At 56.1% G+C, this 12,725-nt stretch overlaps 1 protein-coding gene across 1 annotated transcript in view; it reads right to left on the bottom strand.

Moving 5' to 3' along the window:
• Positions 1 to 10,154, bottom strand: part of LOC111162263 (SH3 domain binding kinase 1) — a 32,477-nt gene extending 22,323 nt beyond the window's left edge. The window contains exon 1 of the mRNA XM_022526549.1: positions 9,592 to 10,154. The gene's annotated coding sequence lies outside the window, so the exon portion shown is untranslated. The remainder of the gene's footprint in view (positions 1 to 9,591) is intronic.
• Between the last annotated feature and the right edge of the window lie 2,571 nt (positions 10,155 to 12,725).

Here is a 12,725-nt window from a genome sequence, read left to right as displayed (position 1 = left end):
GTAAAGGGCAGAGACAAGGACTGAACCCCAAACTTTCCTCCTCAACTCTTCTCTACTCTTGGTCTCTGCCCCCCACTATCTTCAGCACCACAGGCGAGGACAGCACCCAGGCAGCCCCACACAACTGTGCAAGGCTAGGCGAGGCCAGAGGAGGGGAGGCAGCCCGGATGGGGATGGAGGGACCACTGCAGAACTGGAACCCAGGCCCCCCCTTCCCTGGGGCCACTGGAAAGGTAGGACCGGATACACTGCCATTTATTTAACCAAACCCCTACTGGGTCATGTCCAACTTTTTGCTACTTTAAACAAGAGTTGCCTTGTACCTAAGTCATTTTGTAGTATAGGGATGTGTCTGTATGCTCAGCTCTAGAAATGGGTGGCCAGCTTAAAGGGTGAATGAGTTCTGAATTTCTATAGAATGTTCGGTGTCCCCCAGAGGGCTGTGCCACTGGCCCTCCCCCAGCCATGTAGGAGACAGCGGGTTCTTGGTGGGGCACAGCGGCTGCCCCCAGCTCCCTCACCCTCTCTGGGCCTCTGTCTCACTTGCTTTAGTATCCTACTTTGAAATGGGAGGGAGGTGCAGGGGAATAAGAATAGGTTTCTCACGTGCATGTATTTGCATGAAGGAGCTCCGGAATCCACAACAGACATTAATAAAGGTACTGGACCTTCTCAGCCCTCACTCCCTCTGGTCTGAGCCATCCCGGTCACACGGGTACAGTGGTAACTTCCTACCTAGCACCCCCCCACCCACCACAGCTCAGCACCCACCATCAGCTCCCATTTCATTCCAAAGTCCTTACAGGAGCCCTCAATTTACCCCTCTGAACTGTCTCCTCCCTCCCCTGCTCCAGACATGCTGCTCTCCCTGCTGTTGTTCCCCAAACATGCCAGCTCCTGGCCTGGGGGCTGTTCTCTCTGCTCTTAGACGGCCACATGGCTCCTTTCCTCCAAGTTCTGCTCAAACGACACCTTCTCAACTAGGGTTCCTCTACCGCACTCCCCTTATCCTGCCCTAGTGTCCCCAAGTAAACGTTATCCTTCTAGCGTATTATATAATTTACTGCCTGGTGAGATCTACCGTGACCCTCTCTCTTTGCCACTAGAACTTCAGCGCTAGGAGGGCAGGCATGCTGGTTTTGTTTCCTGCGGATCCCCCAGCAGCTAGGACAGTGCCTGCCCATCACAGGGACTTCATCACTATTTGGTGAATGAATGGATGCATGAAACAGTCTCTGGGGAGAGGAGTGGGAACTGAGTGAACGAAGGCAGGGCAGGAATGAAACTTTTCACTAGGTAAGATCCTTTTAGGTCTAGGCAGTAAAAGTTAGTGAGTGTGGCTGATGGTCCAGGTGAAGCCAAAGGGAAAATGCAAGGGGATGTCAACACCATTCACCCAGGCTCCACGGCCCAGGGCTGGGATCCCCTTCCAAGGGCCAGAGGAGGAGTGGCCCAGCTTGGTTGCCCTGGATTCCCACAGTGGGTCAGCCCATGCTCAGGAAGGTGGGGGCCCCTGGGAGCTCCTTGACATCCCACCTTGAGCAGAGCCCTCTTTATGTCCCTAAGGTGGGGGTCCCAGTCTGGCTCTCTGCTGTTTGCCATCTTCCCCAGAGTGGGTCCTTGACCCTCATTTGTTTACCCCAGTGCAGAAATGTGTTCACATGGGGGTTCTCCTATCTGCTGCCAGGGAGTCGGGGCACCCAGAGGCTGGCCCTCTGGCCCCAGGAAGGCTGTGAGGTGTTTGGCAGAGCACTGGCCCCTGCTGCTGGTCCCAGGGAGCTCCTGGCAGCCCCCTGCCTTCCCTTCTCTTCAATTTCCCAGTCTATCCAACGAACTATTTAGTGGTCTTAACTCTTCACGGGTCACAGAAGGCTGTGTGAAAAGTCCCCAGTCACCCATGCACACTTTTACACGAAACATCGGGGGGCCAGGGCTCCAGGGAGCCCTCAAGCGGCTCCAGGTAAAGCCTCTCCCTCCCCTTGGTCCTTCAACATGAATAGAGACTCCAGCAAACATTTCATGGCCCTTCCCGTTCAAAAGGAGGAGAAGAGTATTCTCCCATCACTTCCTTGCTTCCTGTCTTGGTGCAAATTCCAGCTCCACCCCTCTTACTGTGTGACCTTGGACAGGCTGTGCCACTTGCCTGAGCCTCAGTTTGCCCATCAGTGAAAGGGGGCTGACAACGTCCGTCTAACGTGGCGGGCCTCAGTAAGAATGAAACCAGCATTGGCTGGACAGAGGGATCTGGGACCATAGGTCTGTCGTGGATTCGCTGCAACTCAGCACCGTCTGCCTGAAGCTTGGTTTTCTACGCTGGAAATGGGGGCTGTCTGGGCTCGGTTGAATCTCAGACCCCGAATCTGCGTGAGCCAGAAGGGACTTAGGAGACCATCTGACCCGGCTCCCACGTTTCCCAGGTGGGAAGACTGAGAGCAAGATCGAGCAGCCGAAACTGCAAACAATCTCCTTGCCACTGCCCTCCCCGCTAGGGGCAGCCTGGGGTTCCCCTTGCTGCGAGGCTCTGCCTCGGCCTCCCCTCCAGCTGGTGCAGTCTGCCCTTTCCCTGGGGCACATCCTTGGTGGTTATTAATAGTCTGTGATGCTATTCGCCTGCAGCCGGTGCCCAGAGCTGGAACGGGCTCTCTGCCTCTTCTCGCCCTTCCAGCCAGACCCTGTGGGGGAAGGAGCGGTCCGGGCCTCACCCCTCCCCACCTGCCTGAGGGCCAAGTGCCTGTGGCAGCCTCTGCGGGTGTGGGAGGAGGCAGGGGCCTTGCTGCCTGGGTGAGGCTGGCGGCCCCGCACCGAGGCGGATCAACAGGAGTGGGGGGCTGAGAGCACAGAGGGGGCCTGCCTCTCGCTGACCGGCCAAGGGTTTGCGGCTGGGTGTCCACCAGGGGACAGGTGGCAACCATTGGAGAGAAAGCTGGGTGAGCCAGAGGCTCCCTGAAGAAACGAGCCCTTCCCTGGCTACAGCCCTCACCTCTTCCTGAGCCCCTACAGAGTGGGGAATGAGGACGGAGCCGAGCTCGGGGGACTGGAGCCCACATTCAGGCATTCCTGGGTAATTTCTAGCCACAAAGCCCTGCGTAAGTCACTTACACTCTCTGGGCCTCCATTCCTCATCAGTAAAATGGGGATAATAAGGTACAGGTTAGAAGGTTATTAATAATAGTTAACATTTATGAACCATGTAAAGTATTAAGTCCTTTATGTATATAGAGAGACTGGTTTAAGCCTCACGAGCGTCTTTGGAGAACCTATTATTATTCCTATTATGTCCCTTCAAGCTCAGGAAATGGAAACAGAGAACGAAAGATTAGCTGACATGCCTGGTGTCACACGGCTAAGAAGTGGCTTAGAGCTATCTGTCCGGCCCCACAACGTTCAGCAAATGTTTGTGGAGCACTGTTCTCGGATCTGGAATACATTCACGAACCAAGCAAACGGACCTGCCCTCAAGGAGCTTCTTGCCTAGTTAGGAGGCAATCATGAAGGTAGCTAAGAGATGTGGGTCAGAAAGTACAGAGTCCTAGAGGGGAAGACAAAGCCGGGAGAGGTGAGGAAATGTTGGGGGTGAGGGGCGAGACCATGGACGGGTGGTGGTCAGGAAAGGCCCCAAGGTGGTGGGAGAGCTTTTGTGGCAGAGGCTGCTGGAACAGTGAGGAGGCCATCATGGGTGCAGAGGAGCGGCTGGGGGCAAAGGGCAGAAGGTGTGGGGAGAAGTGAGGAGGGAGCGGCAGCATGCAGGGTCTCGGAGGCCACGGCAAGAACCTGGCCTTCACCTGGTGACATGCCTTCCAAACCCCTGGCCTGAGCAAACCCTTCCTGAAGCCAACGTGTGTGCCAGGCTCTGGGAGGTGAAGAGACGTCATAAACCTGACCTAGCTCACCCTTAAGAGACTTGGAGGTCAGCCCCCTGTAGCAACTCCACCACCGCCCCAGGCGTGTGGCTAAAGAGGAAGGGGTGAGGGAAGACTTAAAAGCTTCTGGAAAAGTTCCGGGGGCCTGCACTGCAGATTCCTCCGTGTTGCAGTGCTCGCCTGTCATGGTCCCATGTGAGCAGAGGTGTGGGAGCAGGAAAGCTGGGTGATAATGTCCAGAACTGCAGGCAGAGCCCAGGTTAGGTCCTGTTGGGCACTTCTGGCTGGCCTTGCCCTTTGAACTGTGGGTGAATGGTGGAAAAGTAGGCAGGATGTTCTCTGAATCCTGGATATGACAGCTCGAGTAAAGACCTTCACCTCTGTGTCTCCACTTTTTTACCTGTAAAAGTGGGGCTACCATTCCCTTTCTGCTCAGGACTTGCGGGGACTAACATTAACACCAAACCTTTAGTGGGGTACTCACTGCCATTCACTTTACAAATATTCACTCACTTAATCCTCACAATGACCCTCCAAGGTAGGTACAAGCACCATCCCTTTTTGTAGATGAGAGATCTGAGGCACAGAGAGGTTAAGCACCTTGCACAAAGTCACACAGCAGGGTCTAGAGGTCATGCTTTTTGCTACTAAAATATGTTAATTGGGGGCCTCACTGCCCCTTCTGGAGACAGTTGAGGGGGTGGTCAGGGCCAGCAGATATCTGAGCTCTCAGGATAGGAAGATCTCCCTGCAGGGCAGTGGGCTTTAGCTAGGGAAGGGGAAGCCATCCCATGGGAACGGTTGGGCAGACTCAGGGGAGCTATCCTGGAGTGGGGATTTGTGCAGCCTCTCTAGGGCCTGACCAGGAGGATGAGGAGGCTCTGTCCTGTCCAGACCCCACTGAGGTCCCTCAGGGCCATCCCAACAACCAGAGGCAGTTGGAACATTCTGTGGCTAAAGTCGCAGGGAAGGAGAGCTGGTGCAGTGGGGGAATCACTGTGGCTTCCTCCCTCTGGGACCAGCTCATTTGCATACCCCGCAGGGTGTGGCAGAAGTGACAGAGCAGACACTGAAGTAGCGGCACAGCTGACAGGCTTTACTTGTAACAGGCTCATTTAGTCCTCACCATAACTTGAGAATGAAGGAGCTATTATCACCCCCATACCACATCAGAAGAAACTGAGGCACAGGACAGCTGCATTGTCCAAGGTCACATAGCCAGGGAACGGTACAGGGCAGATTTGAACCCAGGGAGTTCCATGCCAGTTCCACTTTGGTGGCTCCCAGAGGTGGGCAGTGAGAATCCTCCCTCTGGGTTCACGTAGGGCTGTTCTCAGCACTAAGTGAGAAGGTAGAGCCCCAGGGTCCGGCATGGAGCACTTGACATTGGAAAACGTTCCACCGCTTCCACCCAACCCCAATATTCCCCGGTTCCCCAAGTGGGGGCTGAGTTGGGAATCCAGACCTGTTCTCTCTCTGGACTGTGGCCCAGCTATGGCAGGGAGTGAGGAGGGGCTCTGACTGGACCCTTCAGACCTACTGCTGTGGTTTCTGCAGCCAGAAAGGGGGTCCAGGGAGCAGGGGAGGGAGTGGGTGGTTTGGGAGAGACTCAGGATTTGTTGGAGATGCTGGTCCTGACTCTGGCCTGATGCCCAACCACCTGGGGCAGAAAGCCTTGGGAACTCGCTCAGCAGACAGAGGCAGGTGCCTCACCTAGAAAGCAGAGGTGGGCAGAAGGAGGGCCTCAACTACAGAACGATGGCTAAGCTGCCTTAGATCCCACCCCAAGAGCCACAGCGCAAGGTTCTGGAAGGGCCTTCTCAGGCTAGAACCCCACGCCACCCACCCCCTCCCTCGGCGGGGTTATGCTTCACTCTCTTAAGCACCACAAAGTACGGGCCCTCAGACACTCTCTTCCCCTTTCGTGGGGACAGCAGAAGCCGTGTGGGCTCCAAGGACCGGCTATGGGGACACCGGAGTGGCGTTACCACCAAGGCGCAGTCATCCACTTGCCAATTTCCCTTTTAAAAAGAGCACTTTTGGGGCGCCTGGGTGGCTCAGTGGGTTAAAGCCTCTGCCTTCAGCTCAGGTCATGATACCAGGGTCCTGGGATCGAGCCCCGCATCGGGCTCTCTGCTCAGCAGGGAGCCTGCTTCCTCCTCTCTCTCTGCCTGCCTCTCTGCCTACTTGTGATCTCTGTCTGTCAAATAAATAAATAAAATCTTTAAAAAAAAAAAAAGAAAAAAAAAGAAAAAAAAATAAGAAGAGCACTTTTCACATGCCAGACCCTTTCCTAAGCCCTCTTAATGCTGTAGCTCACTTAACCCTCTGATGACCTTGAGGTAGGTATTATCTTTGTTTTCCACAGAAGTAAACTGAAGCACATGGAGGGTAAGTAACAGACTCAAGGTCACAAGCAGCTAAGTGGGAAACCCACAGAGCCCAGAGCCTGTGATCTCCAGCAGGGTGCTCTGCGATATCCCTTGACCTCGGGCTGCTATGGATCTTTATCCAGGAAGATGGCACACTTCCTTCCAGGGCCATGCCCTGTGGCTGGGGCCCAGTGCTGGCCCCTGGCCCCCAGCCCAGCTGCTTGGCAACACCCGTTGGTTCATGAATGTTTAGGGAATGTCAATAATTTTGAGTGACTTCTGCGTCTAGGCCCCTGTCTCTCCTGCCTGACCAAAACTTAAGAGCAGCTTGAACTCAGTCCTAGAAAGTCAGAGCAAGGAGGAAGCTTACAGTGAGAGAACCTCAAGTCCAATTCCTTTCTGGACACATGGGTAAACTGAGGCCCAGACAGCAGCCCTCCCCCAAGAGTCCTCAGCAATGCCTGGGCCTAGGGCCTCGGACTTTTGCTCCTGAGCAAGTGGGACAATTAAAAACAAGTTTTTGGTGGTTGCCTCCTTCTAGCACAATGAGGGGTCACAGGATGGAGCCCAGAGTAAAAGTGGGGCCGGGCTGGAATGCTCTGGCTTCAGGGATTCGGGTTCACCTTCCCACTTACCCCCAGAGGGACACTGCTCTGTGCTGTCCTAATTTGGCCATGGCGGAGGCAAGGAACACCCATGTGTGCAAAACACACACAGATGGAGGTCACGCTCTGGGCAAACATTTTCTGGTCTCCGCCCTGGGCTTGCAAAGCCAGATGCCTATAGGAGGGGCTGGCAGGTCCCGTAAAGGAGTGAGCAGGCCAGGGGAGGCCCCCGGTGAGCTGGAGGGCAGGTGCCCTAAAGAAGGTGGTGATTCTTTGGCCCTGGCCTGGGAAGGCCACGTCTGATTCTTCAAGAGGATCCAAAAATCAGAACTCGTCTATGAAATCGTATGTTGTTTTCCAACACTGGCAACAAATGCAAACACGAGAAAAACACTGTTTGGATCACCAGAACGCATCTGGAAGCTGTATTTTACCGCAGGTGCCGTACCAAGCATCGGCCTCTAGTATGGACAAAGCTGTGGCATAGACAAGACAGACCTGGTTCCATCTCCTGGGGCCCAGGGTCTAGATGTGGAGACGACATCTCCCAGCACCTGAGGACGCGTCCTGCAGTCTCCAAGCTGCCAGCCATCAACCAGTCCAACTCAGCTCTGCACTCTGGGTCAGGCCAGTTCAGGTCAAACGGGGAGGTCGAGGCAGAAGGCTGCTTCTGAGCCATCCTATGGCGGGGCCTCTCAAGTTGAGGCACCAGCCCCAAAGGAGGGAGGGAGTCAGAGGACACAGAGGAGAGGAGCCAGAAGTAGAAGATGGTAAGTGAGAAGCGAGAGCTGATGCCACAAAAGGCTCGGACTTGTGCTAAATTCCAGACTCAGGGGAAGCCACCGCAGGTTAATGAGGAGGGGAGATCTACTCTCTGTCCCCTTCTGGGCTTTTGATGGTTTTCCCTAGCGGAAAACCTAGTGACTGGTTTTCCCTAGTCACTTCCCAGTGACTCCAATCTCTGCAGTTTGGCCTCTCACTCCACACCCTTGCCTGTGGGTCATATGATAAGTCCCTGGGCTCCATCGGAAATGAACTCCTTCACGGAGGGAGAAGACACACCTGGGTGCTCCCCGTGGCACAACTGTGATCTATCTCTACACTGCAGAGTGAGTGGCTTACTCTCTGTCATTATCTCTGGGAGATGCCACACGCTTGTCCAAGGTCACCCAGTCTTCAGAGCAGCTGGCTTCCCTATAGCTTGGGCTGATGGCACCTGCCTCAACTGTCCTTGAATTTGCAGGAGGGACTGCCAGAGGTCTGGCCTGCAGCACCCCCAACCTCTTCTCCTGCTGGTCACATCCTCTCTCTTGGGTCAATGCTAGCAGCAGGTGTGGTAGGGGCACTTGGTATTGAGAATGGGGGAGAAGAGGGATCAGGCACCCAGGCTCAGGGCCCCCAAGTCTGTAGCAGGAGGATGATCAGGGGTTGCAAGTGTGGGGTCAGGACTGGTCAGCTAGACCTGACCAGTAGGACCAGGCCTACCTCCACTGGCCCAACCTCGAGTGGCCTGAGAGCAGCCCAGGGTCTCCTGACCCGGAGAGATCAGGAAAGAGAATCAGGATGATGTGGGGGAAAAAGCCCTTGAGTCCACAGCCTGGCACCTCACAGACACTAGCTAAAGGTTTGTTGAGTAAATAAATGAACAAAGGAACTCCCAGTGGGGCTACCTGTACCAAGTCCTGCCTTCCCCAGCATCACCGCTTGCCTATGGAGGGCTCAGAGAGAAGAGACTGGGGGAACCCCAGAGGCCCGGAGTGTTCCCTCAGCAAGGTCCAGACCTTTCTCGGGAACTCTGATCCAGAATTTCAGGGTATAACATCCCCTGGGCCTCTCCTCTTCGCATGAGCTGTGAGGCCTGGGGATCAGGACCTCCCTGAGGGCCAGGCTGGGTTACTGCTGTGTATAGACTGGAAAGCTAAAGCAAGGACCTAGAATGGTCCTTTGGTTGTCCAGGACACACAGATCCAACCTGAGGTTTGGCCCTGGGAATTATGGAGGTCAGGAGAAGGGAAGGTCTTGGGCTTGCCGGCCATGGGGCACATGGGGACAGAAAGGTGCCCTGACCTGAAATGGCTTCTTCGTCCAGACTACCTCTCTTCCCCAGAAACCACTGCCTCACTTTGGAAAGAGCTTGCCCTCTCCTGCAAAACATACAAAGTATGACTTGGGGGAACCCCCTCCTTGTAGCCTGGGTGGGGGGCTATGGAATCACAGAGAAAATACAGGATTCCCACCCATTCTCTCAAACACACCCCTTCCCTGCCCTCTCACAGACAAAGACACACACCCCAAACCCCGGCCCTCACCCTAGGGCCACAGCCACAGGCCCCCTCACCTGTGGACATCCCCAAATCTTCCCTTCCCAGGGGGGACTTCACTTGAGAACTCAGCCTGCCCTTGGTGGGGCCAGGGGGTATGTATACTCCAAGGACCCAGAGTCCAACAGCTTCTGGCTCACAGTTTTCAGAAGGGGGGGGGCTCTCCACCGTCTTCCCTCCCTCTCCATGGCACAAGGGGCTCTACCACTACTCCCCCCTGGGAACCGGGAGCAGCGCCCAAACCCCAGGGCTAGGGTGTGAGGTGGGGGAAGGGAGAGGAGGAGGGGGCGGCTCCTCCGAGCGAGACACAAAGAGACGTCCTTCAGCCTCGGCTCCATGGCGACGCTGGGGAGGGGGCAGTGTGCACCCAGTACTTCCTTCCCAACCTGCAGGGTTAGGGACCTCGGCGGCCACTCACCTGGGCCCGGCTTACCTGGGCTGGGGCCGCGGGGACGCCGCGGCAGGGGGCCTGGGCGCCGTGTCGGTTTCCGTCAGCCCGGCCCGGGGGGGGGGGGCTCAGGGCGCCACAACCATAGGGTGGGATGCGAAGGGCTCCCGAGTCCTGGAGCTTTGAGGGGGGCCCCGAGGCCTCTTGCTGGTGAGGGATAGCTCTCGCGCTGTTCTCAGTTCCCTAGATTTGGGGTTCCTGTGTACCGGAATTGGGGGGTGTAGGAACCCCCTGATCTAGGGGCGTTCTGAGCTGGGTCTTCGTGTCTTGAGGTGTGGAGTTGTAACGACCAGGTTCTTGACCGGGGTGGGGGTGTCCCAGCAATCCCGGACGGGGGGGGGGCACTGCGTTCTAGGTCTTGGGGGGGGCAGATCGAAGAGGGGGAGTCTTAGCCGTACCGTAGGGAGGTCACTCTCTTCTGAATACCGAGGAAGTCTCCGCTTTCCCCAGCTGGGGAGTCGCTTTCTGTTGGATCTGGAGGGGTCTCCCGCTTTCCTGGGGGTCTCTGGGTCCTGGATGTGGTGGGGGGGGGATCCCCGCGCTTCCCGGCTGCGGGGGCTTGCTGAGTCCCGGCCACCGGCAGGAACTGGGAGGTAGCCCCTCAGCCGCTGGGGGGCTCCGTTGCCACCGCTACGAGCAGCCCGGCCCTGCGGTCCCAGACCCCGGCCTGGTCCGGGCTCTGGCTGCGGCTCCCGCTTGCGATCCGCCCGGTGCTCGGGCCCCGGCCCCGGCGCCCGCCCGGGCAGCGCTCCATCGCTGCATCGCGGCTCCGCCCTCTGGCCCGCGCGCACCTGCCCGCCTGGCCCGCGGCTCCGCCCTCCGGCTCGCGCGCCGCCGCCCGCCCCTTTGTCCGCCCCGCTTGGCGCGCGCTCTCGCGCACGCGCACTCCCCTCGGCGCGCGCTCGCCCTCCCGCCGCGCCCTCCCGCCGCGCGCCGCGGGGCGCAGATTCTCCCCGCGCCGGAGGAGCAGCGCGCGGCGCCCCCACCCCGCCTTCCGGCCGCGCAGGGTCCTAGCGCCCGTGGGTTCCCTGTCCATCTTCCCACCCCCGTCTTTTCTAGGTCAGAGCCCACGAGGGGGCGAGAACGAGGTTAGAGAGGACTCGGGGGAGTCTGAGAGGGTCACCTGCTCCAGCTTCCTGGCCCCTGCGGGACCAGACTGCCCCAGACTGTCCCAGTCTGTTCTTGTGGGGCGGAGCATGTGTCCGTTTCAGGGAGGGAAACAGCCTAGCTCTGCAATCGCGTGTGTGCGTTCATTCATTCGTCAGTATGTCCTGTCTGTCCGCCCATCCATCCATCCATCCATTCTCTTTTGAGCAAGACTTCGGAAAACTACCAGTCTACTCAGGGAAGAGGTCGTGAACTGGGGCCTTGGGGGCTCTATCCAGTCCAGGTCGTGTTTGGGACCCCCTCTGTGAACAGTCAGCGACTAATCTGGGAGGCAGCTGATATGCACAGTGCTGACCAGAGAGAAGAGAGGAAAGGGGATTCCAAACGGAGGGAGAAGTGTGCAGAGGCACTACCTGGGTGTGAGGAAGGAGCATTGTCTGATGCTGGTGTTTGGGGGCTCAGAAGGAAGAGGGTGGAGCTGAGATAGGGACTGCTCATGCTCCCATGCCTTATTCGCTTTTCTTCTCAGATTCATCCATGCAACCCCAGACACACTGTTTCATTAATGAAAAAGCCCCCAACACATCCTGCACCTTCCCTGTTTCTTCCCTTTGTTCAGACTGTTTTCTCCACCCAGGATACTCTTCACAACCACCCTGACTGTGTCTAGATCTTTAAAACAAGGGATGGCAGACTCGAAGATCTATGGATCGCATAAATTAGTGACTGGGGTCAGGTATCAGGTGATAGGAAGTGGTGAGATGCGGCAAACTGGAGCATCATGGGCCTGTAGGGACAGATGATCTTCCAAGAGAAGCAGGAAATCCATATTCGGACATAGTGTCTTCCAATTCTCTGGTATTCGAAACCCATCCCCAAGTTTGGAAATAGTGAATGGGTCAAATGAAATGTGTTTTGGGGCCCAATCTAGACCATGGGCCATCATTTTGCAAATTCTGCTTCTGAGAGTATTGCCTAAGTTCCCTGCTTTTCTCCTTCCTGCTTCTGTCTAGACGCTTTTGTTCTAGAATCCAAGTACTGGAGGACCATCAGCTCTGTAAAGCACTATGTGGGTTGGGTTGCTTCTCTCCATAATATGGCCAAGGATGTCCTGTTACTTCCAGGGCAAGCAATCTAACTTCCTTATCCTGGTGTTCAGACCCCGGAGCCTTTGGGGCCTCTACACTTCCCTAATGAGGTCCCCTCTGCTCCATTAAGCCTTGACCTTAGCCAGTGTTCCTGGAATATGTGCTTTCTCAGATTTTCATGCCTTCTACCCTTGGTTTTCTTTGCACAGAATGTCTTTCTCCTCTTCTTTGTTCTCCACTCAAATTATCCCCACCCTCCCCAGGTTTCTTTTCTTTGTCTGCCTTTCCTCTCTCCCCACTCCATGCCCTGCCTATAGTCCAGAGTTTCCAGTTTCACCCTTTGTTCTACACCTCTCCTGGTAAGGCCTTATTGCCCCAAACAGACTAATGGAGGGGTTTAAGTTATGAGGCAGACAGAAGCAGGAGGCTAGAGAGGGAGAAAGAGGGAAGGAAATGTCTTCCTGTGTCTAGTACCCGAGTACCAGAACATTAGAATTTAGAGGGCGTTTTCCTCTTGTTACAGATGAGAAAACTGAGGCCAAGAGAGGGACAGGAGCAGAATCTGGCCTGGAAATGCTCCCAGCCATGGTGATCCGAGGTTATCAAGTCCACCTTCTGCTGAAACCTTTCCTGATTCCTGGCCTGGGGATTTGATTACCCACAATGCAATTAGATAATGTTTGCCAAAATGCATTGTGGGTATTCAAATCTTCCCCCATTCAGCGCACTCCTCCTTCCCCGCCCGCCCGCTCCCACTACCACTCCAAGCTGTGCAGGGTGAGAAGTCCCTGTCCCCAAAGGGGGCGCACTCTTCTCAGGGGACACATCCAGGGTCCCCTTAAAGTTTAAGCTGCGGCTGTTACCAGGTCACTTTGGGTTCCCTGTTCTTGGAACTAACAGGCAAGAAGAGGAGTCACTTCCCTT

This window comes from Enhydra lutris, unplaced genomic scaffold (assembly GCF_002288905.1).
Source record: "Enhydra lutris kenyoni isolate GAN:26980312 unplaced genomic scaffold, ASM228890v2 scaffoldscaffold90, whole genome shotgun sequence".
NCBI lineage: Eukaryota > Metazoa > Chordata > Mammalia > Carnivora > Mustelidae > Enhydra > Enhydra lutris.
The sequence above is the reverse complement of the archived record's forward strand: the minus strand, read 5'-3'. Positions and strand labels throughout refer to the sequence as shown.